This window comes from Castor canadensis, chromosome 3 (assembly GCF_047511655.1).
Source record: "Castor canadensis chromosome 3, mCasCan1.hap1v2, whole genome shotgun sequence".
Classification (NCBI taxonomy): Eukaryota; Metazoa; Chordata; class Mammalia; order Rodentia; family Castoridae; genus Castor; species Castor canadensis.
This window is the reverse complement of record NC_133388.1, coordinates 158,520,404-158,544,171: the sequence shown is the minus strand read 5'-3', so window position 1 is coordinate 158,544,171 and position 23,768 is coordinate 158,520,404. Positions and strand designations below refer to the sequence as shown.

General features: G+C 45.2%; 1 long non-coding RNA gene across 1 annotated transcript; it reads left to right on the top strand.

Moving 5' to 3' along the window:
• The first annotated feature begins 8,600 nt into the window (after nt 1–8,600).
• LOC141421355 (uncharacterized) lies at nt 8,601–23,198 on the top strand. The gene is made up of 3 exons (XR_012445947.1): nt 8,601–8,701; nt 20,685–20,809; nt 22,529–23,198. It is a non-coding gene; the product is annotated as an uncharacterized lncRNA (long non-coding RNA).
• Nucleotides 23,199–23,768: the final 570 nt, after the last annotated feature.

Here is a 23,768-nt window from a genome sequence, read left to right as displayed (position 1 = left end):
GGACTCACTGGGCACAGAGGTAACTGCCTAGGAACTGTGCTGCTGGAGTGCCACCAACTTGCTGCTGTGGTTTCTACCTTGACCACCATTGTGACCACAACCGCCACTGCCACCACTACTCTTCTAGAGGCTGAAAACATGCTGATCCCGGGGTTTGAGGGTGCTTTTTAAGGGAAATGCCTGGAATTGATGCTGACAGGGAGTCATGCTGTGAGTGTAACTATGTCTTCAGAACTCTGTGGCTATAGTGTATTAATGAATGCAGGTGGCCCTTCATTACTTACTACTCACACACGGTCTGTCCCCACTTAATATTCTCATTGCTGATGTCTTTCCTCACAGTACTTGGCACATGGCAGCTATTACATTTGTCATTCATGACATAACTACTTATTGTAGCTATAGATCTGGAAACATGCTTCTCCTGTTTTCTTTTGTATCACCTGTACTTGTCCCTTCGTGCTTACTCAATGCACCATGTTGACTGACCATCCAACTGAGACCTCAAGAGATACCCTTTCTCTTCTCATAGAGAACAGATGTAGAGAGTCAAAGCCTTATGGGTGTGCCTGGGTGGAAGAAGCAAGCAAGATTTCACTCAGCTATGGTTGTGTCATCTAACTTTTCGCAGAGAAAAGGTCATGAGAGTAGGAAGGCAAAGTGCAAGGGAAAAAAAATCTAGGTGGACTCATGCTTCCTTTCTGTGGTGTCTGGGTGGTCACTGAAGCAGGCGAGTCTGAGAGCAACAGCAGCCAAGACCTGCCATGAGTTCTGTCATCATCCACTTTCCCTTTCAATCATTATTTACAACTTGATCCTGTGATCCCACCAGCTCATCTTCTCTCCCAAAGGCAACAGAAGTGAAATATATTGATGGGCACTTTCATCTATGTGGCACAGTATGTTTGTCCCTGAGCCCTGTGGGAGTTGCCATTCTGAGAGCAACCACCGTCCTCCCAGGGAGGAGTCCCTGTGGTCTGGAGTGTGGAGAGACAGCTCTCGCTCCTGGCTGAAAGGGAATAGATCAATTTCTATCCCAGAGGTGTTAAGCTCTAATGCTGAGAGTTAATGAATAGGACTGTAAGGTCACACTGATGGCCACAGCTTGAGCTACCTCATTTTCATATGCATTTAACCTAGTCCCTGGCAGGTGCTTTTAGCAGGCTTTGCACTTGTCCAAAGTGCTGCCATCCATCCACCATGTGTTTGACCACTACCGAATAACCTTAAGATACCTGCAAGGCATATACTTCAACAAAAGGGAAAATATTCTATGAGAAGGATGTCAAGTGCATTTTATCTTGCATATCCACTTTGATCATTTATTGGTGGCTGCCTGAGACACTGTGTTGAGAAGGATTCTGAAGAGCTCAAATCACCTAGTTACGGGCACCAGATTACTTATAAGTCTAATTGTATGCATTTGAACAATCTCATGGGAGGAATCTGCTGCTTTTCTATAGTGCAAAAGTAGCCCTGGTTACTCCCCTCTTTTCTTTTTGTTAATAGCAAAAATTCCATTCCCATCTTACTTGCCTATCAGCAGACGTGATACACTTCATGGTATCATCAAATTTAGGGCTAGATGATTCTTTAGAGAGCATTTAGTCTAAGCATCTTGTTTTACTGAAAGTAAAAATGAGGCCATGGGAGACTGATTTCCAAAGGTCAAACAGCTCGTTAACAGGTCTTCTTGCTCCCATTTGTCTTTTTTTTTTAGGCCCTTTGCTTCCAAGGCAGAAAAATCTGTCATTACCTTGGCTTTCTGCTCGTGCAAACTGGGGTTGTGCAGGATTTTGGCAGTGATATATCTTGAGCTTCAAGGCTATCATCTTTGAGCCATGGAGTCTGACTTTCTCACATGCCAACTGAGTAGCCATGAGTAAGTGGCTTTGCTGTGCTATGCCTTAGCTTCCTCTCCAGCAAACTGGAGATGAGTATTGTGAGGATTTGATGGGATAATTAATATAAAGTGTGTCCCTCTGGGCCTGGTGTAGCAATTGTTATTATCATCTGTAGGATGATCTAGATATACTCAATCATTCCTTCTTGCTCTGAGAGTCTGATTTGGGATATTAGTTGATAATACATGGGATTGTCTCTGAATTACCTATAATGGGCTCATGTTTTCTTTAACATTATTCCATCAAATGAGAAGATCTGTGAAGAGTGAGTACTTGGCTATCAATAAAGCCTTATTCATTGTTTATTTCAGATAGATATTTATTATTGTCCTTATTACTACTGTCATTAGTCTGTGAATATGACTCTGATTCCAATAGCAAGTTAAAAATCCACAGATGACTTCCTGGAATTCCCAATTCCCTTAAGTATAATATCTTTTTTTAAACCAAACTTTATATTTTGACTATGTTTTTAGACTGACTCTTCCAAACAAGGTGGTATTTTAGGCTGCTATTTATATCTTGCTATTATATTTATATTTTCTTTGTACTAGTATCTTATTTATGAAGAACATGCTCCAGAGAACCAGTGTCCAGCTGCAAGTCCCCCTTTCTTCTGTCAGGAAGGCTTGCAGAAGTGAATCGAGTGGACAGAGACACCCCAGAGGTAGCTTTAGGACAGACAGAAAGGCAGTCTGCTTGCTTGAAGACCAAGAGTGGGAACTGCAGTTGTTTAAGGCATCATTTCTCACCCCGGAAAGCCCTATCGCTTCTCAAGCCAAAGCTCTAACTATATCCTGCAAATTAGGATTTGTTTCCTTTCCCCTTTTTCCAGCTTAAATATTTGTGAAGATTAAGACTTTGTGGGAACTCATCACTTTAGGCTTTAAATGTGGGTGTACATGTTTAAAGTTCAGTATTAATTTATGATGGTTATTATTTTCTCATAAGCTATTGCCCCTCCTTTGTGTTGTCCTTCCCTTTGAAATGACCTGTTATTTCTCATTTCCTTCCCATCTCCCAGAAGGAAAAGCCTTGTCAAAAATGTTTCTGTGTGTGGCTGCCTAGGGGCTTGTGTTTTGTAGACAAAGAGTGAGAAGTGCTTTGAAATCTGATTTTACTTCCCTCTGGTTTTATCCAGGGTAAGAAACCAAAGCTGAGTAGAGCAATGCCAGATAGCACTTCTGGAGCCTTTCATGTCCAAGTGTGCTGATGTTTTCCTAGCTCCTCCTATTTGCTTCATCTGGTGAGGAAAATCTTAATACTGTATGATTTCCTTTTCTTCTGAATCTTCCTTCTATCTTGCTTTCCAGACTTGGCTGACTAGTTTTCCCTTCTATGAAGGTCAGAAACAGTGATCTGGTTGTACCTTGTACATAGAGGTGATCAATGGATGTCTATCCAGGAAAAGAATGATTGCTGCTTGTGAGTGTGGGAGGAAGAAGATAATGGAAGGGATGGGAAGAAGGTAAGGCACAGTGCCCAATGGGGGAGGCAGGCAAGCAGCAAATACTTACTGGGTGCATTAAGGGACCTAAGTAGAGGAGGCAACTGAAGGGATACCACTGCTGAATGATGAGGCACTGGAGGGCTAGAACTGTTCCTTCACAACCTTCTTCTGGATCATTCAGATCAGTCACTCAGTTAGATACATAGATTAAAAGTGGAGCCTTAGACCTGAAGGAAGGCAGAATGGAAATGCCACAGGGTCCATCCTGTTGGACTCATTGTATGGAAGAGGAAATGAGGCCAGCAAGGAGGGGAAGACTTGAACAAGGTCAGTCAGGACTTTTCAGTGACAAAGACATAGGCAGAAACTAGGGAGGTCAAGGGCCTCCTGAACTAAGGGTCAGCCAAGAGCCCAGTTCTTAAAGTCTATCAAGTTATGTAATGAAGTTGATACCATTTAATCATTTATGAAGAAAGGAATGGTGTGGGTCAGATTTTTACTTTCTCATCAGTTCTTTCCTTTGCAGCAAGATCAGTGGGGACACTTGGCAGAGCATGGCAGCTCCCAGTCTCTATGACTGCACGTAGAGCCTCCTTACTGCTGCCACCTGGCTCTCTTGGGCCTGGGCATTTCCCTCCTTTTAAAAGAGCATCTTAAAAGGAGTTTGAATCCAAAGTTTTATAATAACAATATTAAAACAAAAATATGAAGTATTAATTCAAAATATACATCACCTCCAATCCAAACTCCTCAGAAAGGCCTGCAAGGAGCTACCCAGTCTGTCCTACCCACTTCATGCTTCCTCCCACCAATATTAACTACTTAATTTCTTCTCTCCGTCCAAGACTAAGGTTTTCATTTAAATTCATGGAGTCTGGGAAAGTGAACTATCTGTTTCAGGATGTGAGAAACCATCCCCTCTCCCCAGTTTTTAACTGTCAGATGAGTTGTCCATATTAATGCCTAGATTATGACAGTTGAATCCAAATGAAATGGTCTGGGGGAGGCAAGGGAAGGTATACAGTCAGGCATTCACTTGAAGCATATTAACTTAGATGACCATAAACACACAGTCTTTATGTATCAATTAAATCAGTCAATTACATTAGTTTGACCAGGGTAGACATTCTGAAAGCCAAGTTCAGATGTGGCATTCTTTCCTAAAGAAGCCCAATTAAGATCATATATCAAGTCAGCTCCCCAATTTACATGTGAAAAGGAACAGTTATGGATGTAGCAGACTCTTTGCATGTGCAAATTATAAGGAGGTGTTTCTTCCTTCTGCCACTGAGACACTGTTTCAGCCATTCCTGTATTAATTTTGTAAGCTGGAAAACCCTTGCTGCCATTAATTATATTTGGTCAAACTGGAACAAGCAGAGATAGATTGGTAATAAAATAGAATGGGAAGCAGAAATTCCTACAGAATATCTCAGCAGCTGAAAGTGTTGGGAAAGGGCAAGTATGGAATTATTTATGCCAAAATCTAGTCAGCCAGAGGGCAGGGAGAGCAAAGCTATCTTTTAGGACAGAATGCACCTTTCAGATACTCCTTGTCCTTTGTCCTCTTGTGCCACAGGGACAAATTTCATGGAGTCACTTCATAGCATTGGAGACCATAATTTCTCTTTACCTTGGCCTTAAATCATTGCTCCCCTCATCAACATTGTCTTCCAATTCAGTTTGGCTGACACTGGGAGAGATTCATCCCAACCAATGTAAGTGTTTGTTCTCAAACTGTCCATTCATTAAAATCACCCAGGAAAAGTTTTAGAAATACTGATGTTGAGTGCTTACTTCGTAAGAGCCTGGTTTCATTGGTCTAAATGGGCCAGACATTCTTTCTCAAGTTGTTTGTTTATTAGCTTCACCCAACAGTTTTAATGAATGGCCAACATGAAAACGGAAGCATTTGAGGAAAGTGTGTTGGCTTAGCTCAGCAGCCTCAGACCTTCCTGTCCTGGGAAGCCCAGAAGGGAGGAGGCCTGTCTTTTCAGTTTATCTTTCCCATTGACCAAGTGCCTCAATCTCCCTGAGTGGAGATTCCCCATGGATAAAACCAGGAGGTGGGTTAAATCACCACTTCATCTAGGACTTCTCGGGGGGCTGATGTTTCTGTTCCTGTGCTCCACCCAGGTACTGTTAGTAAAGAACCTCTCTTGCTTCATACTGTGGGTAAGCCCAACTGGGTGACTTTACTTTCTCTTTCTTCAGATTTCACTTCAGGCATAAGTTTTGGTTGGTGAATTGCATCCTGTAATGAAAACATTTTCTTACATTTAACCCTAGGTTGGTTGAGGTGGGCATCCTCATTTCTCATATAGGAGGAGATAGGTGGGATGTTAGGCTCAGAATACAAGCAAACTCAGTCCCACATCAGAGCCCAAAGGTTGAAACATCAGACCTCAAAAGTTGCCGGGGTCTTGAGCGCACTAGCCCAGATGCTCATGACCCCTAGAAACTCCTGGAATGATAGAAACTTCACCTTTTTTAGATGTACACCCCTCTCTCCCCACTGCCACCACCCTGCAACAAATCCCCGGGATCAAAACAAAAGACATAAATACCTCCTTACCACAGAAAACTGCAGTTAAACAAGAGTAGCTGTATGAGTTGATACACAAAACATGGGTTAATACAGCATAAAAGCAAAACCGAAGTCAGTTGAATTAGAAAGATGCAGGTTACATTTCCCCTGAAATGCAGTGCAAGGTAAAAAATAAACAAGACAAGGGTCTGGGTCTGACATACTGAGGGCTTGCTGAACCCAAGCTGTGCCCCAAGCAGTCCAAGGTACTTATGTATGTGAGTGTGTTTGCAGTTCTTTTTTTTCACTGTCCCTGAACCTACTGTGGGATCTACCGTCCTGTTCTTTTTCATAACCTTCTCTGCAGGGTAGATGTACCTCCCAACTGGGGCTCTATTTGCCCTGCCAAATCCCATTCTGAAAATCAGGTTTTCAAATGGCAGCTTCAAGAGGAGACAAACAAGGCTGCAAACTAAGCGGCAACCTAAAGGAATTACTTGAGTTAGGAAGTTAAAGAGCATCTGAGAAGCCCTGTGGAGCAAGTTCATATTTCCCAAGGATCCTGCTGGTTCGTGCCAGTTGAGGTGACCGGTCTTTCCAGATGGGACTTGTGACTTTGTGTACTGGACTGTAATTGCCTGTGACAACTGCAGTCTACTTACTACACCAAGAAAAAGATATAGCAACAACAGCGTTCTGAAATCCACACTGCTCGAAGCAGATGTCCTATTAAAACTGTAATTGTCTCCATTAGAGAAGTTCCTTCCTGCATTCTCATTCTTTGTTTCATGTACCTATTTTTCAATAGTCTTCCTCTAACATCTCTCCTAAATTGCCTGGTGTCTCTTTTTGTGGAAGAGAAGTAAAGTTTCTCTAACCTTGACTAACCTATGCTAACCTTGATTTCTCTTATTATTTGGATGCATAAGGAGTAATTTTCTTGTGAATTTCTCATCCCAGAGACCCTCACCTTGGGTATTTCAATTTTTTACAGTTATTTATCATCCATCCATCCATCTATTCAATATTCATGTATTTTCTGAGCCCTATGAAAACATCTGTTGTTTTGCCTGCCCAGAACTGTTTCCTCTTCTTTTGGCAACAACCCTGTTTTGCCCTGGGGAAATTCTCTCTTTCTTCTTCAATCCATGTGGCTTAAGAGGCACTAATCACAGTACCTAGCATCAAGAGTGGGCACATTGCCAAACCTGGGTATTGTCCCACCTCTGTGACTAGATTCATTACACAAATCAGGAAGAGTCTAGCTCCTTGGTCTGTGGTTTGAACTCTTGAGAAAGAGAACCTTCCATGTAGCTAGGATTGCCAGGCTATATGTAGGTTAGCTTGGAGTTGCCAATAACCTTCAGTGAAGAGTGAGGTCAACAGAGAAGAAATCATGGTTGGTGCAAATATTGGCGGTGTTGACTCCTGTAGCATATCTCAGCAAAAGCTGACCAATAAGCCAGCTCCTCCGCTGACATATGGAACTGACATGTCATGTGAGAAATTAGTCCAAGCGCATGGAATTTTAGCCTCTGGAAACACTATCAGACAAGTTATTCCAGAATGGCTTATCAAGCAAACTAAAATACTCAAATCATAAGGTTTATTAAATCAATTTAAAATGCACAGCAGGAAGCAAGAGGAGATAGGTAGTGTAAATAAATGCACTTTAGGACTGGGTGCAAGTGGGGTGGAAGGACCCCACTGCATAGAGGTTTAACATAGAGGGCTTGTGGTGTTCAAACCCTGTACATTACAAAGAAAGCACTGGTCTTTGTACCAGCTTCTGGGAGATAGCCATGGAGACCTTGGAATGTTCTGCTTGATAAGAGTGTCCTTGTTCCCTTGGGGTCTTAGGCGATGCCAGATAGTTTTTGTATCAGTGTGGTAATGCTTTGTATGTGGTATCGCACATCACTGCTGTGAGAATTAAGTGTTGTTTATACAACTTCACTGGGAGGGGTCAACTAGAAGACTATACCCAGTCTTTCTTGGTCTCCATCTATGCAACTATTTTCTTTGCTGAGTTTAGTCTGCATCTTTTTACTTTAATAAACTGTAAGCATGTATATAACAGCTTTACTTATTTCAAGTGGGCCTTTCTAGCAAATCATTGAATGTGAGGATGGTCTTGATGATATCTGACACAGGACCACAGATGGATGGCCTTAGGGCAATGTCTCATACTTGAACTACCTAAGAGATAGAGGGACAAGTATGGCTGCCCACAGCTGTAGTTTGCTCATTGTGAATGAGTAGCTATGAGCTTGATTTGTAGTTCCTGGGCAGAGGACATGTGAGACTAGAAGGCTATAGCTAATAGGCAGCCACGTCAGGAAAGCAGGGCTATTAGGTGAACACACTTGTTGAAAGACAGCACGTCTAGAGACATTCAGAAGTTAGGAAGCATTGTGGGAAAAATGAGTCAGGCATCCACAGTACGTACTGAACTCTACACAACCTGAGCACTCAGCTTTTCCTGAATGGTGGTCCCCTTGGAACCACACCCTAACAGACACTGGGGATCTACTATATGTCACTGCTGTGCTTTGAATGTTTATGCCCCTTCAAAATTCATGTGTTGAAAGTCAGTCACCAATGTGGGACATTTGGGAGGTGATTAGGTCATGAGGGTGGAGCCCTAGGGAATGAGATTGAGGTCTTTATAAAAGGCACTTCACACAGCAATCAGCCTTTTTGCCCTTTTGCCTTTGCCAGGTGAGGCAGCAACAAAGCACCATCCTGGAAGATGAGAGCTGTCATCGCTACACACCAATGCCAAGGAACTTGATCTTAGAATCTCCAGCCTCCAAAACAGTAAGAAAAGCAATCTATGTTCTTTATAAATTACTCAGTCTGTGGTAGTTTGTTACAGCAGCACAAACTGACTAAACAACCACTGAATGCTCTAGTACTTTGTGTACTTTGACACTGGAAAGTCATGGCAACGAGGCCAATACATACAAATCATGCTTCCTGATATCATGATGGCTACCTCCCTAGAATTTCAGTTCATGTCATTATCCTTGCTGAATTACAGCAAGTTCTTATACAGAGCTAGTATGCTCCAGGCACTACATGAATCAGTGCTTCCTAGGAATCCTCTGAGGTAGGGACATTCTTAATCTAATTTTTGCAGAGGAGAACATAAGGTGCAGATTGGTGAGTGACTTCCCCAAGATCAACAGCATAAGTGATGGTATTCCAGAGACCTAACTCAGGAACACTGGGTCCAGAAACCATTCTCTTATCTGCCATATTCTGCAGACTTCCAAAACAGTGAGCCCTGGATTTGCACACTACCTTAGCTGAACTCAGGTGGAAATGCCTTAGAAACATTACTAAATGTAAAATATTTGGAAGCTAAAAATGCTTAGGCTGAATCAGAAACTAAAGAGTGAAGGTGGGAATGCATAAGTTTTTATTAACCTGTGACCAGACCATCATTCAGTAGCATGTCACATAATTACTTCAAAGGGCAGAGGGGCATGATAAGCAGAAGTTCAAAATGACAGTGTTTCATCCAATGCTAATACAGTGAAGTAGATATTCTTAAAAATGATTCATTTTGAAAATGTTGAGAGAAAAAAGTTACTTATAGATTTTGAAAACATGATAAAATGGAGTATCAACACACTCAACCATTTCAGATTTATCTTATATTTGTGACTGATAAAGAAACTCAGGGGAAAGATCTGAAGGCAAGCTCCCTCCCCTGGCTGGGCCCCAGTTTCACAGGTGCTAATAGGGTGTTAGTGTGATAAGCTGTAACCTTGTGCTAGTATGATATGTTGTAACCTCCTAGTGAGAGGCTAACTGCCATATCTGCTTTTGTCCTTTCCAATTGCTTGCTTCCACATTCTGAGGAATAAAAATCCCTCAGCTGGTGCCACTTTGGAGATTCCTGGTGCTGGCCCACTAGCATAATAAATTTTTCTTTCCTCCAACCACCTGGGTTTGAGTCTTGTTCTTGCTGGACCAACATTCTTCCTGCAACATTTTGAAGGCTCCAGCGAGATCAGACTGCTGAGCCCCATTGGGTAATGGATCCCCACTCCCTGGCTCTGCAGCCTGCGGGGGTCCCTGGAACCTGGAAGTGTGCACTCCCGATGTGATTCTGGGGTCTTCTTCCAGATGACTGAAGGAGGCTGCAGAGCCTCGGACCAGGCCCTCAGACTGGTGGAGTGAAATGGAGATCTGTGCCAGATGTCCAGACCAGGTGGGAAGCCCTGGGGTAGTCAGTGCAAGGAGCCGGCACTGAATGATCCTCCACAGGGGACCGGCCGAACCCTGAAGAGTATCCAGGGTAACGCATCCTCTTTCTCTGTGACCGATGTGATTCTGGTCAACTGGGACCAGAGCAGGCTAGGATTTTAGGGGAAAATAAATAGAAACAGATTGTTTTAAATTCTGAGTGAACGGTGTGTGTGAGTGGCTTGACTTGCTTGCATTTCAAGCTCGAATTCGTGGCTCCACAGCTGGGCACCTCTAAGGTCCCCTGAAGGCTATGGAGTCCTAGTGGGATCGATCTGCAACTTCACAGTGATTGGCATATGGTCTATGGTAGAATCAGACTAGTGTCCAATTGTAAGTCACCCTGTCGGGCTGAACCCACTATGGCCAAGCCACACCAAACCCCATCGCCTGGGGTTGCGGCCAGGCTCACTGAGAGGCAACCCCTTCCCTTTGTCTGTCTTGCGACACTGATAATCACTAGGCACATATAAGATGGGTTCTTCTGGGTCAAAGTGTCTGACAGTGCTCTAGACCATGCTTGCTAACTTTAGGGACAGCTTCTCGGGTGACTATGGAGTCCATATGAAAAGCTGGCAAAGCTTTGAAACTTTCGTGAGGTAGAACGGCCCACTTTCAACATAGGATGGCCCACAGAGGGCACACTGGACCTATCCACTATTACCCATGTGAGAGACATAGCCATTGGGGATCCAGGTCATCCAGACCAGTCTTCTTACATTGACTCCTGGTACATCCTGGCCGGCTGCCCACCCATCTGACTGGCTATGTTTTCATGCACCCCAGAGACACACAGCCATTCTGGTTAATGGAAAAGTAAAAGAAAAGAAAATTGAGGTCCGCCATACCTTGGAACCTGAGCCACCAGACCTGCCACCATATGTTCCTCCAGTGCACCTCGCCACCGCAGCCTCCCTGAGGACTCTCTGAGTCCAACTCAGAGGACCCCAACAGAAAGGAGGAGGCATCAGAGCCAAGCCCCCGCCCATGTCATCCAATGGCTCCCTCGTTATACTCCCCTTTGCCTTCGATGGCCCTGGAGAAAGATACGAGCCATTGGGGAAAGTCACCAAACTCTGGGAGGCTAACAAACAAGGAGGTAGGAACCCCAGCTGCAGTGCTATGCCCCCTGTGCCAGGCTCTGGTGACACCATTACCCCAGGCAGATGGGTCATATGCAGTTGGACCCATGCAATACGTGTACTAGTCCTTCACTACCACTGACCTGCTCAACTGGCAGCAGCACACCCCAGCATACTCAGAGGAACCACAGGCTGTAATAGAGCACTTGACCAACATCACGCACAGCCACCAACCCAACTGGGATGACTGCCATCAGCTCATGTCTACTCTTTTCACTTCTGATGAGCGCTGGTGAATATACCAAGCAGCCAGAGCATGGCTAGTTACTCAAACTCCACTGCAGACTGCAAATCTGGACACCAAACAGGACTGGGATCCAAACATTCCCACCGGGCTCCAATCCATCCAGTGTATGAGACAAGCCATCTTGGAGGGAGCCCGCCAGGGGGCACAAGGAGCAACCAACCTCACCAGGGTCAGTGAAGTCACACAGAAGCCTGATGAGCTGCCTAGCCAGTTCTATGACTGGTTATGCAGTGCCTATCAGCAGTATACTGCATTTGACCTTGAAACCCCCAAGAACCAGTCTATGGTCAACACTGCCTTCATCTAACAGGCTGCCTCTGATGTTTGTCAAAGGCTACAAAAGATGGAGAGCTTCGCAGGTGCCAATATTGACCAACTCATTAGTATAGTGGCCAAGGCAGTAGCAAACCAAAAGGAGATGGCCAAAAGAGAGAAGGAAAAATATCTGGAAAAGAAGGCAAAGATCCTGGCTATGGCCCTCAAGAAGGAAGACAAGAAAACAGGAGGCTGGAAGGGAGGCCCCAACAGGAGAGAATGGAGAAACCCTCTGGGAAAAAACCAGTGCGTCTACTGTAAGGAGGAAGGACATTGGAAAAATGAGTGCACTTAACAAGAAAAAAAAAAAAGGAAAAAGAAAGAGTGACGTGGCTGCCACCAAATCCAAGGAAGCCTACAACCTAGAGACAAATACAGCCTGGGGAGATGAGTCTGACTGAGGGCGACTGGGCTCCCTTTTCATCAGCAGTCAGAAGCCCATGGTCAAGACTGACATTGAGGGCCACCAAATAGACTTCATTCTGGACACTGTGGGAGCCATTTCTACTGTGACCACACCAACCGGTTGGCTCACCAAGGACTCAATCACCATTATAGGGGCCACCCGAAACACCAAGAAGTACCAGCTCTGTGAACCCCGAAACACCAAGAAGTACCAGCTCTGTGAACCCTGAGAATGCATGGTCGGCAGACACCGGGTCAGGCACCAATTTCTGTATGTGCCAGAAGCTCCAGGCCCTCTTATGGGAAGAGACTTACTTTCTAAATTAGGCACCACAGTATCTGTGGATCTGGGACTGCCTGACGTGAGTGCCTTGCTGGTGCTAACCTTGGAGGTGAGTCTTGAAGAAGAGTGGCGCATACATACCCCCAGGGACAATAAACCTGTTGGTCCTCAATCATTCCTAGATCACCTCACAAAGCAGTTCTCAGGAGTTTGGGACCAGCACAGGTGAATCAGACTGGCAACCATACATCCCCCAATATTGGTCACCATCAAACCAGGAGCTAACCTGGTGTGTTAAAGACAATATCCAATGCCTGTGAGGCCCAGAAGGGAACCGTGGCACACATTCAATACCTACAGGACCAGGTAATCCTGAGGGAAGTACAATCAGCCTGGAGCACCCTTTACTCCCTGTCAAAAATCCAGGGTCTAATGGTTATCGACCAGTTCAAGACCTGAGCCAGGTAAACGAGGCAACAGAGACTATTCATCCTGTCGTCCCCAGCCCATACACTCTGCTGAGTTTGATCCCTCCCACCGCTAGGGCATTCACATGTCTGGACCTTAAGATGCCGCTTCTGCCTGTGACTGGCAGAAGCTAGCCAGCCCCTGTTCGCATTCAAATGGGAGGACCCTGACACTGGAGCAAAAGGACAATTAACCTGGAGTAGGCTTCCACAGGGCTTCAAAAATTCCCCCACTATCTTTGGGGAGGCCTTAGCCAGAGACTTTGAGAACTGCTGACTGAAAGACTGCACTATTCTCCAGTGTGCAGATGACATACTCTTAGCTGCCCCCACCCTGGAGGCCTGCAAACACGGAACAGAAGAACTACTCCAAAGTCTCACAAAAGAAAGCACAAATCTGTCTAGAGGAGGTCAGTGCTTGGGATATCACCTGAGCCAAGGGAAAAGAAGGCTGGGAACTGGGGGGAAAGTGATTCTCTGGTACCCGTGCCCAGAGTCCTGGAGACAGATCCAGAAGTTTCTGGGTGCCACTTGCTTCTGCTGCCTATGGATCCCTGGATTCTTGGTCACTGCTGGGCCACTCTATGCAGCACTAAAAGGGGAACCCCAGAGGACCATTACACTGGGGCCCTGACCAAAAGGACACATTCCAAAAACTTAAATGACACCTGGGTGAGGCACTGGCCCTGGCTCTCCTGGACGTCACTTGCCTTTTCCATCTCTACATCCATGAGAAGGGAAGCATAGGATTAGGTTCCCGACCCAGCCACTGGGTCTACCAGTCCAAGAAATTAGACCCCTTGGCCTCAGGTTGGCCCCCATGCCTCTGGGCATTGACAGCTGCGGTGGTCCTCTTAATACAAGAAGCAGATAAACTGTCTCTGGAACAACGCATCTTGCTCCAGTTCCCCCACCAAGTAACTTCTCTGCTCCACAGCACTGCCAGTCAATGGACAACTGGCAACGAGTGGCCAGATATCAGGCTTCATTGGGCGAGAACCCCTGGGTGTGAGTCGAAGCAGTGAGGACTCTCAATCCTGCCACATATTTGCCAGAAGAAGAGGGAGAACCTCTCCACTCCTGCGAGAAGATTCTAGACAAAGTCTTTTCTTCCCGGCCCGACCTCACAAACACCACCATTCCCAACCCCAACCTGGAGCTCTTCACTGATGAAAGCTGGAGCCTACAAGAGGGAGGATACTGGACTGGGTATGCAGCACTAAAGGGGAACCCCAGACGACCATTACACTGGGGCCCTGACCAAGTAGTAGAACATGGACAGCTGCCAGACCACTGGTCAGCCCAATGGGCAGAATTATACGCCCTCACCAGGGCAGATGGAAAGAGAGTCAACATTTACACTGACTCATGTTACACCTTTGCAACCTTGCATATCCATGGGGCCATTTACAAAGAGAGAGGTCTACTGACATCCAGAGGTAAAATAGTCAACAAATCTTACAATTGTTAGAGGCATTCTGGAAGCCCCGAGCCATTGCTGTCATCCACCAGACAAGATCAGCCAAGGAAAAGGATTGGTGGACAGGATAACAAAAGAAGCCGCTCTCTCAAAAGAAGTACAAAAGGAAGACACTACTCCAGCCGAAGTTTGCTTCTCCCTCCCTGTCCTCCCGGACTGACCAGAGTACAGCCCACAAGAGAGACAACAGGTCCATGAAACAGGGGCTAGAGAGAACTCAGAAGGTTGGTTCACAACCCCAGAGGGAAGGACCCTAATACCAGAAAAGAGCCCCAGGCCTGGTAAGGCTGGCACACAACATCACCCATTTGGGCAAAACCTCCCTACAAAGACTATTACACAAATACCTGGTCATTCCCCGATTGGCGACTTTAACTCAGTCGGCCACCAAGGCTTAACTGTGCTGTGCCCAACATAACCCAGGACAGGGACCCATGTCCCCACTGTTCTCTCAGAAGAAGGGGGTCTACCCATTCCAACACTTAGAGACAGACTTTACTGAGATCCAACTGAGTAAAACTTATTGGTACCTCCTGGTGGTGGTCTGCACTTTCGTGGGCTGGGTAGAGGCATATCCCACCCAGATGGAAAAGGCCACAGAAGAGTCAAGAGTGCTAACCAAGGAAATTATTCCTCAGTTCGGGGTATCTAGCAGCATCGGGTCAGACAACAGGCTTCCCTTCATCAGCCAGGTGGTCAAAGGCATAGCTCGTGCAGTCGGGCTGACCTGGGATTTGCACACCCGGTATCACCCCCAATTGTCAGGCCGAGTGGAGAGGATGAACAGGACTATCAAGACAGCACTAGCAAAACATTGTCAAGAGACAGGGCTACCCTGGCCAGATGTATTACTCTTGGCACTGTTCAAAATTAGGTGTACATTTAAAAAATGTGGTCTTTCTCCCTTTGAAGTCCTGTATGGGCAGCCGCCACCACTAATAACTGGACAGGCTGGAGACCTTCGGGAGTATGGACAGATCGACCACCACAAGTTCCTAAAAGTTTCGGTGCATGCTTCCAGAGAGATTGCCCGACACCTAGGACACCTGGAACCAGCCCCTGTGACCTTCAAGCCTTTGCACCCATGGAGTCCTGGGGACTGGGTTTGGGTCAAAATCCTAATTAGAGGGAGTCTAGACCCCTGATGGGAGGGACCTTACCAAGTTATTCTAACCATTCCTTCAGCCCTTAAGGTTGCAGGAGTGAAACTGTGGGTTCACTACACGCACACCTAGCCAGTGGAGGAGCCAGGCCAGGAGTGGAAATCCCAAGCCAACCCGGACTAGCCATTGAAACTGACCTTGACCCAAGGGAGTGCCGATGAGGCCCCAGACAGACCTACTGATTCTACTAACAGCTGTAATAATAATAGATTCACAAACAAACCCTCCAGACCCAGCTGGGGTCTCTCATAAACTCATATGGGAGGTCAGACTCTCAGAAGGACAAGAGGGAACTGTATTAATTAACCGCACCATCTGTGCTTTGTCAGGCACTTGTCTTGTCTCCTTTAGGTATTGCCCAGGCTTGGAGGCCAGCAGATGGGCCCACCTGGGGCCCTCGACCCTGACTTGCTCTGGCCCATCCAGAGATCGCCTATCCAATGTGCATGGCTGAGTACCGCGGAACTGGGATGACTGTGGGGGGCCTTCATGGTCCTTTCTACGACGCTGGTCATGTGTCGATTTTGTCTCTCTGGGGACTTGAAAAGGGGCCCCACCAAAGGCCAGGGTGTCAGTATTCAGAGGCTCTCTTCAAATCTCTTCAACATGAATGAGAGGTCTCAGGCCCAGGGAGCGGGAAAGGGAGACCTCTTCCAGTTAACAACAGATGAACCACAATGATGGGGAGCTAGGGTCTTTGGCTGGGAGGATTCCTCGAAAATCATTGGAGACACCCTGCAGTCTTAAAGATCCTTAGGCTTGAGATTAAAGCAGCAAATGTCTCTCTCCCTGTTAGTAAAGTTAAGTCCTTGGACACCTGGGCACAGGGGCAAATCCTCCCTCCCTCCTCAGATTGGACTGATTGGCCTGCATTATGACCCAACACCCCTCTCATTAAAATGATAGCTTTGGCAAACAGCAGCCACCAGCTTGTATAACGAGCAGACCCTGAACTAGGCAGAGACTGTTGGATTTGCCTGAGGGCCAGCAAGTGTCATATGCTGGGATGGCCTGACTGACATATCCAAGGTACATGAGCTGGGCCTGGACAACTCAACCCAAAACGACAATACCTGTCTCACAGGCCCAGCTATCCAAATAATTGGAGAAACTAAATACTTTGGTAACAAAAAGAATTGTACCAATCTGGTAAAAGGAGCCAAAGCACCTAATGGGACTTATTTTACCTGTCAGGGCAGATTCACACCTGTTATGGGGCGGGGCGGGAGCGGGGGTGGTTGTGCCCTGGTTTTCTTAGTCCTGGACCTGGACATACTTCCCAGGACTGAAGTTGCTCGATACCTAAACCAACAAGCTGACAGCCAGACCTGTTTCCAGCGGGACCCCATCCTCCTCTTGGTACTTCTGGGAGTCACCCTGGCAGGAGCAATGACCACAGGAGCTACCGCTATTGGTCTCCAACAAGTCCAGCACAGCCAGCTGTCTGAACAAATCTGTGAAGATTTAGGATTAGTACGACAGAGCATTGTCCACCCTATAGAATAAGTTGGACTCACTGGTGGCCATAATCTTACAGAACCACAGAGGCTTAGACCTCATTACTGCAGAAAAAGGAAGAATTTGCATGTTTTTAGGGGAAGAATGTTGCTTCTATGCAAACCAGTCAGGGATAGTGAGAGAAAATGCACACCAGTTACTAGAGAGGATCAAGGCAAAGGAAAGAAACAAAGAAATGTTTTGGAATACAGGATGGAAGAGCTGGGCCCCATGGGTAGCCTCCATGGCAGGCCCACTTATTTGCTCCTTATGCTATTACTCGTCTGGCCTGTGTGATAAACCTCCTCACCAGGTTCATTCACAATAGGACGAACGCTGTTAGATTGCAATTTGTGAGGCAATATCAAAGACTGCCCCTAGATGACTTCCCCAAAATGGTCATAAGGGATTATGAAGAGTAAGAAGAGGTGATGATAAAGAAACCCAGGGGAAAGATCTGAAGGCAAGCTCCCTCCCCCTGCTGGGCCAGTTTCACAGATGTGCTAATGTGGTATGTTGTAACCTTGTGCTAGTGTGAAAAGTTGTAAGCTTGTGCTAGTATGATATGTTGTAACCTCCTAGCAAGAAGCTAACTGCCACGTCTGCTTTTGTCCTTCCCACTTGCTTGCTTCCACATTCTGAGGCATAAAAACCCCGCAGCCCTGAGCTGCGGGCCATTGCCATTTTTGGAGAGATTCAGGGTGCTGGCCTGCTAGCGTAATAAATCTTCCTTTCCTCCAACCACCTGGGTTTGAGTCTTGTTCTCGCTGGTCTGACATTCTTCCCGCAACATAAGTGCATACTCACTAAAAAGTAGGGAAGATTTTCTTAAAAGGTACAAGAAGCAGGGAGAGGCTGGGCGACAGAGATCAGAGTGTTTTGAGTGAGTTTTTACACTCAAAACTCTCAGGGGTAGATTTTAGGTTAAGGGGTAACATTTCTTCCCCTTAAACTACATACTTTTGAAGGTTCATAGTTTCTGAGGCCAGCTCAGGAAAAAGGTTCGAGATCTTATCTGAAAAATAACTGAATCAAAGAGGGCTCAGGCGTGGCTCAGATGGTAGAGTGCCTGATTAGCAAGTGTAAGGCCTTGAGTTCAAACCCTAGTACCACCAAAAACTCACAAAAAAGTTCTCTGCGCAGTGTCTGCTTATGGTAGGTGCTCAGTTAGTGACAATGAGGTATGCTGTGTGCATACATTCTAGCAGAATATGTGCTCCTAAATTTTGCCCATCCTGTGTACCTACTTGTTCTCAGAAGGTTGGGGAATGGGTTGTGACTTGGGTTTCTGGCTCAAAATCAACTTTTTTTTGACAGAACATGAAGGTTTGTTTTCAGTTTCTTAGAAATCAAGTGTTTCTTATATGAGCATGTTTTAAGGCCCAGCTGGTCACAGAATTGTCTGGAGTGGTTGATGGTGGAAAGAAGGATCTTGTAAATGCTGTCTTCACCTATTCACCAATCCAGAAGGCTCAGAGAACCAGCCTTGGGCAAAGACTGCTCAAAGCTTTACCCAAATCCTAATTTGATAGAATGAGAGGTTTTGCTGAATTGTGCCAGCTTGTCTTGCCCTTGCCCCTTCCCCTGCCACTAGTTAATGAATCCCCATGGGCAATAATTCCAGAAGCTAATGATCCCAAACACACCAGGGTTCCTGGCCCCCACACAAGCTTAAACACTGCAAATGGTATCAGACTCTCACATTAAGCCTTGCCTTAGCCCAGGACAGGGCTGTTGCCACCAAATGTGGCCTCCTGATTAGACCCTGGCTGTGAGCTACTGCAAACCCTTCTGCTTAGGCCCTGAAGTTCTCTTGGTAATTAACCTCTCTTTTTATAGCTAATGGTTCTTACAGCTAGGCCTCTAATGTAGGCAGCAGTAATTCACCCTGAGGACTTCTTTCCACGTAGGAAACCAAAGCATTTCAGAAGTCTGTCTGCAGCACAGCAGCAGATAAAGTTGCTAGGAAAGCTCATGGGAAAGGCCTTTGTCACTTTGAAGACAGTCCCATTGGACCTGTATTTGATTTCTCATCTTCTTCCCCTTTATTTCTTAACAACACCAAAATCAAGTTCATCCCATTTAAATGGGTTCAGGGGTTAACACATTTAACCCCTGAATATGTCCTCTCATATTCTTGGGACTGTGAGTAGCTGGATGCAGGGATTTCAGAGATTTTGAATTTGAGCATGAAGTCCTTAAGGAGACTTCAGAAATTGAGAAACTATATTGCCCATCTGTAAGTACAGTGTCACACTTACTGAGGCTTAGAGGAAAAGGCTAGACCCTTCCAACAGACCACTGCTAACAAATGATTCCCATCAGAACTCTAAATAAATAAAATGACAAACACACATATAACCAAACAAAAATTCCCAAGATCCTGACACAAGAAAGAGTGTGGCATCTGCAACTCTCTTTGTAATAGTAGTGGGTTTAGAACTGATCATACTAAGAAGAGCCAGCATCTACTGCTGGTTGAGGACATTCCAGACACTATTTAAAGCTCTTGAAAAGCGTTTGTTCACACAGTCTTCAGGACAACCCTGTGAGGTGACGCCATTAGTCCAGCTTTTTAGAAGAGAATGCTGAGATGAGCACACACAGTACAGAGAGAGGTGGCTGGGAGCCATGAGCTGACTCTTAACCATGGCTGTAGCAAGCCCATCAGCTGCCTGTGTAGGACATCCTTCTAGGGCTAATCTTGTGTGACCTGCTAACCTCCTCAGCTGTACATGGCAGCCAATGCTACATATTTCTACTGCACAGCATTACAGCTCCAGGAAATTCCTCCCTCATAGCCTTCATCTCCAGTTTGTTGCTATTTGAGCCTCTCCTCAATATAGATGACTCCCACATACAGCTCTGGAAAACTAGAGGCTGAATAGGAGAAAGTACCATTCGGTGGCCATGCACTGGCCTCTTTCCATGTATAGGTCTCTGGACACAGAGATGGGAAAATGACCTTGGCTCAGGATTTCATAGTCTGGTGACAGACAGAGATGAGTAAACAGATAATGCCAATACATGCAATGCATGCTATTTTAGTAGGTATAAATAGTATTTAATTGGCACCGGATACCATCTTGGTAGCAATTTGATAGATTTTTTTTTCTCCACCAAATCCTCTCAGTAATCTCATGAGTAGTTGTGCTGAGTGACAGTTTGCAGACAAGGAAGCGGAAACACTGAGAGGTTTGTGACATCTGTATGAGGCAAAGCCACATTCTGAGTCTAGGAAGTCTAGCTCCACGTACCTGCATTTAACCATGCTGATCTGTGGCCTGTGGCCTGAGGGAGGCAAGCATAGTGGAGTCTGGGAGCAAAGCACAGGCCACTCAACCAAGCCAAGAGCACCAGGCAGGAAGGGACCTTCCCAGACAAGGGGACTCCCAAATGGCAGAGAGGGGAGTGGGAAAGAATTGACCTTAGGAGATAATACTGAAAACAGGGGTAATCTACATGAAAAGGGTGTCCTTTTACTTCTACCATAAAACATACTAGACTATAACCGGGCATGAGTAGGGAAATGTGAAATATGTTACAGGTCTATTTTGGAGTTGGAAGCAGTGGACTGGATATGCACACAGCAGCATGGATAGATCCTATGAATATGACCCTGAGTGACAAAAAGAAGATGCAGAGTGGGACCTGTAGCCCAGCGTCACGTAAGTAAGTGAAAAATGCATGCACACAAAGCAATAATTACATTATCTGAGGACACATAAAAATAAAATGATTCCTATCAAACATGGCTGCCTTTGGGAGTGGTAGGACAATGGGATTGGAAAATAGAAATAAGATGAAATAAAGCAAAAGATGCATGGGGATGACAGTGTGCTGTGAACTGAAGAGAATGATTAAGTCAAAGGAGGAGGACAGAGGGACGGATAAGGATCCTTACATGTGGTGGTACCACCAGCATAGCAGGAGCATCTAGTTCTTTTCTACAGCTAAGCCTATCCCTTATCATGGTTGACTGGCCCAGGGGTGTGCACCTAACTCAAGCCTGGCCAGTCAGTTCACTTCCAGTTGCAGAAGGCTTTGCAGCCTGCCATAGGTGGGGCATGATAACCAGGGCTTCCGGGCAAACTAGAGCCAAATTGAATTCACCTGCTGCCTCCACCATGACACCCTTGACCTTGGGAAAGTAGCTGAGCCCCGGAACAACTGAGTTTTCCTATCTATAAAGAGAGGAAATATAGTACCTGACTTAGAGAATTGTGTGCGGATTTGATGAGTGAATGAGGTACACATATAGTACTTAGAACAGTGCTTGCCACACTCAGGAAGGAGCTCGATAAATATTGGCCATGATTGTTTCCTAAGAACTTGGCAGCTGGGAGAATAAAGAAAAGGCTTTTGTACTTGGCTGATCAGTATGCCAGGAAGAAAGTCACTGTCTACTGTGTGGAGTAGTCTCATTAGTTTATCCCCATGGGTCGTAGAAATATCATCATTTTATGCAATGTTGGTGAGGTGGAGAAGTCTGGGCGGCTCGGCTGAGCACCATCAGTCTGTGGTTCAATTCCTGAAGTCTGGCTATATCCAAGACCTTCAGTCCACAGGATATGTTGGTAATTTTCCATTATATCTCCTTTTCTTGCCGAATGTATTACTGTAAATATATTTATGTCACTTACCTAGAGAGTTTTGCTGAGCAGGGTCATAATGCCAGAGAGGACCCCAAAGCCTCAGCTTCTTAGCTCATTTCCTTCCTTGGTAATTTCCATGGAATTCCATGAGTGACACCCTCAAATGCCAATTATTTAGTTAAAAATTGTTGAGAAACAGGTACAAATCGTATTCCTTCTGCACTCCGACCAAGCTCCAGTTCACACAGATGGTAAGGTAATTGCCTCAGCTGATGTGTTATTACACGGAATGTTCTGGTGTGATGGGAGTGACACATGTGGCTTCATGAGCTTTACCTATGTTGCTAAGAGAACCACTTCCTGTCCTTAACGATCTACCACCATGATGGAAAATTCATAGTAGAAAGTTTGTACGGCTGTTTTGAAAATAATCATTCTTGCTCTTTAGAAAAAGCAGCCAAGTCTTTATGGGAAATCAAATAGATAAATTATGGATCAAATTTCCTAGAACAAAGGTACCTAGAAGAGAATGTGAACGTGTCTATGGAAAGATGAACCAAAAGAAAACTTCCCTTGACCTTTGGAAGTCAGAGAATAGTCAACAAACTGATTTAGGCAATTTCACTGCTTTGAAGGCTTTCAAAAAAGGATTTGTTTGTTCAGCCACCATTTGGAAGTGCAAAGATCAGGGACATCAAAAGCTTTATCTAAGCTTTTAGTGAAATCACTAATGTGTCATCGAGGTGTTTCTCAGAGGTCTGCATTATGGTGCTTTTCATCTATGTCACTTTGGCAGGTGCCATCTGATCAAGTGAGTGACTGTTCCAGTGTGCCAAACACCTTCCACTTGCCTTCCATAGACATGCATGAGAGAAGGGGAAACCAGGCACTTCCTGTCAGAGGCAACCAAAGGGGTCTGGTAATGACTTCCTGAGGATGTTTTATTAATCACTATTGTGGCTGAAAGTTTCTACATGAAGCATGTTATATACACTGCACAAGTAGCAGCATCAAATCATCAGAAGGATAAAGAAATTCAATCACCTTTCCGGAGGAAGCACAACTTCAATAAAGTTTATCAGAGGTCAATTCAGAGTTGTTGTGCTACTCCAGCACCAGGGATTCATACCCTTTCCTGTCTGTTTCGCTGCTGTTGACTTCCAATCCCAAGTTCACGTCATGGTCCAAGTCTGCTGCCAATGCTACAACTTTCCAGCAGGAAGGAGGATGGGGAGAAGAGCATTCCCACTTCCCTTCAGTGGACTTTCCGTGCCACTTCCAATTAGGACCCATTAGCTAGAAATTAAATCACATGGATACATGTAATTACAAGGTGGGGTGGAAGATTCTAATCTTTATTCCGATTAAAACATAGACTTTTATTGCTGTAACAAGGGGCAGAATTTCGAATTAATTCTCTTTGCCCAATCATCTTTTAGAACTCAGCTCAAATGCTTTCTCTTTAAAGGCCATCTGTGTCCACTGAGTCAATAGTAGGCCTTCCCCACTTATTCTGTCACAGAACCTGTTCAGTTTCACCACAGTAATATCTCATTTTTTTATTTGTTTGTTTTCTATGGCTTTCCCTCAAACAAAGTCCCTTGAGTGCAGGTCCCTCATCTGTCTTGCTGCTTGCTGCCACATTCCAGTGCTTCATGGTGCCTGGCATATGGTAGGAACTTAATGAACTTATGGGGGAGGAGTGAACAAATCATGAGTGAGGCTTCTTACCAGAGAAAACCAATGTGCCAGGAGCTAAATATACAGGATCTGGGGCTACACAGTCTTGATTAAAATCATGAACCTACTTTTAATTAGTGTGACCTTGGTCAAGTGAGTTTACTTGTCTAAGTCTTAATTATTTATAAAAGTGGAGGAGAGGGCTTTTGTAGGCATTGTATGCTTTAATTTGTGCTTACTTCTTGACTATTGGATAGCAGAAACTCAATAAATGTTAACTTCTATGAGTGGCTATCATACTCATTGTTTTTATTACTATTGAGATATATCTAGTCCAGAGATTCAAAGGGGATTTC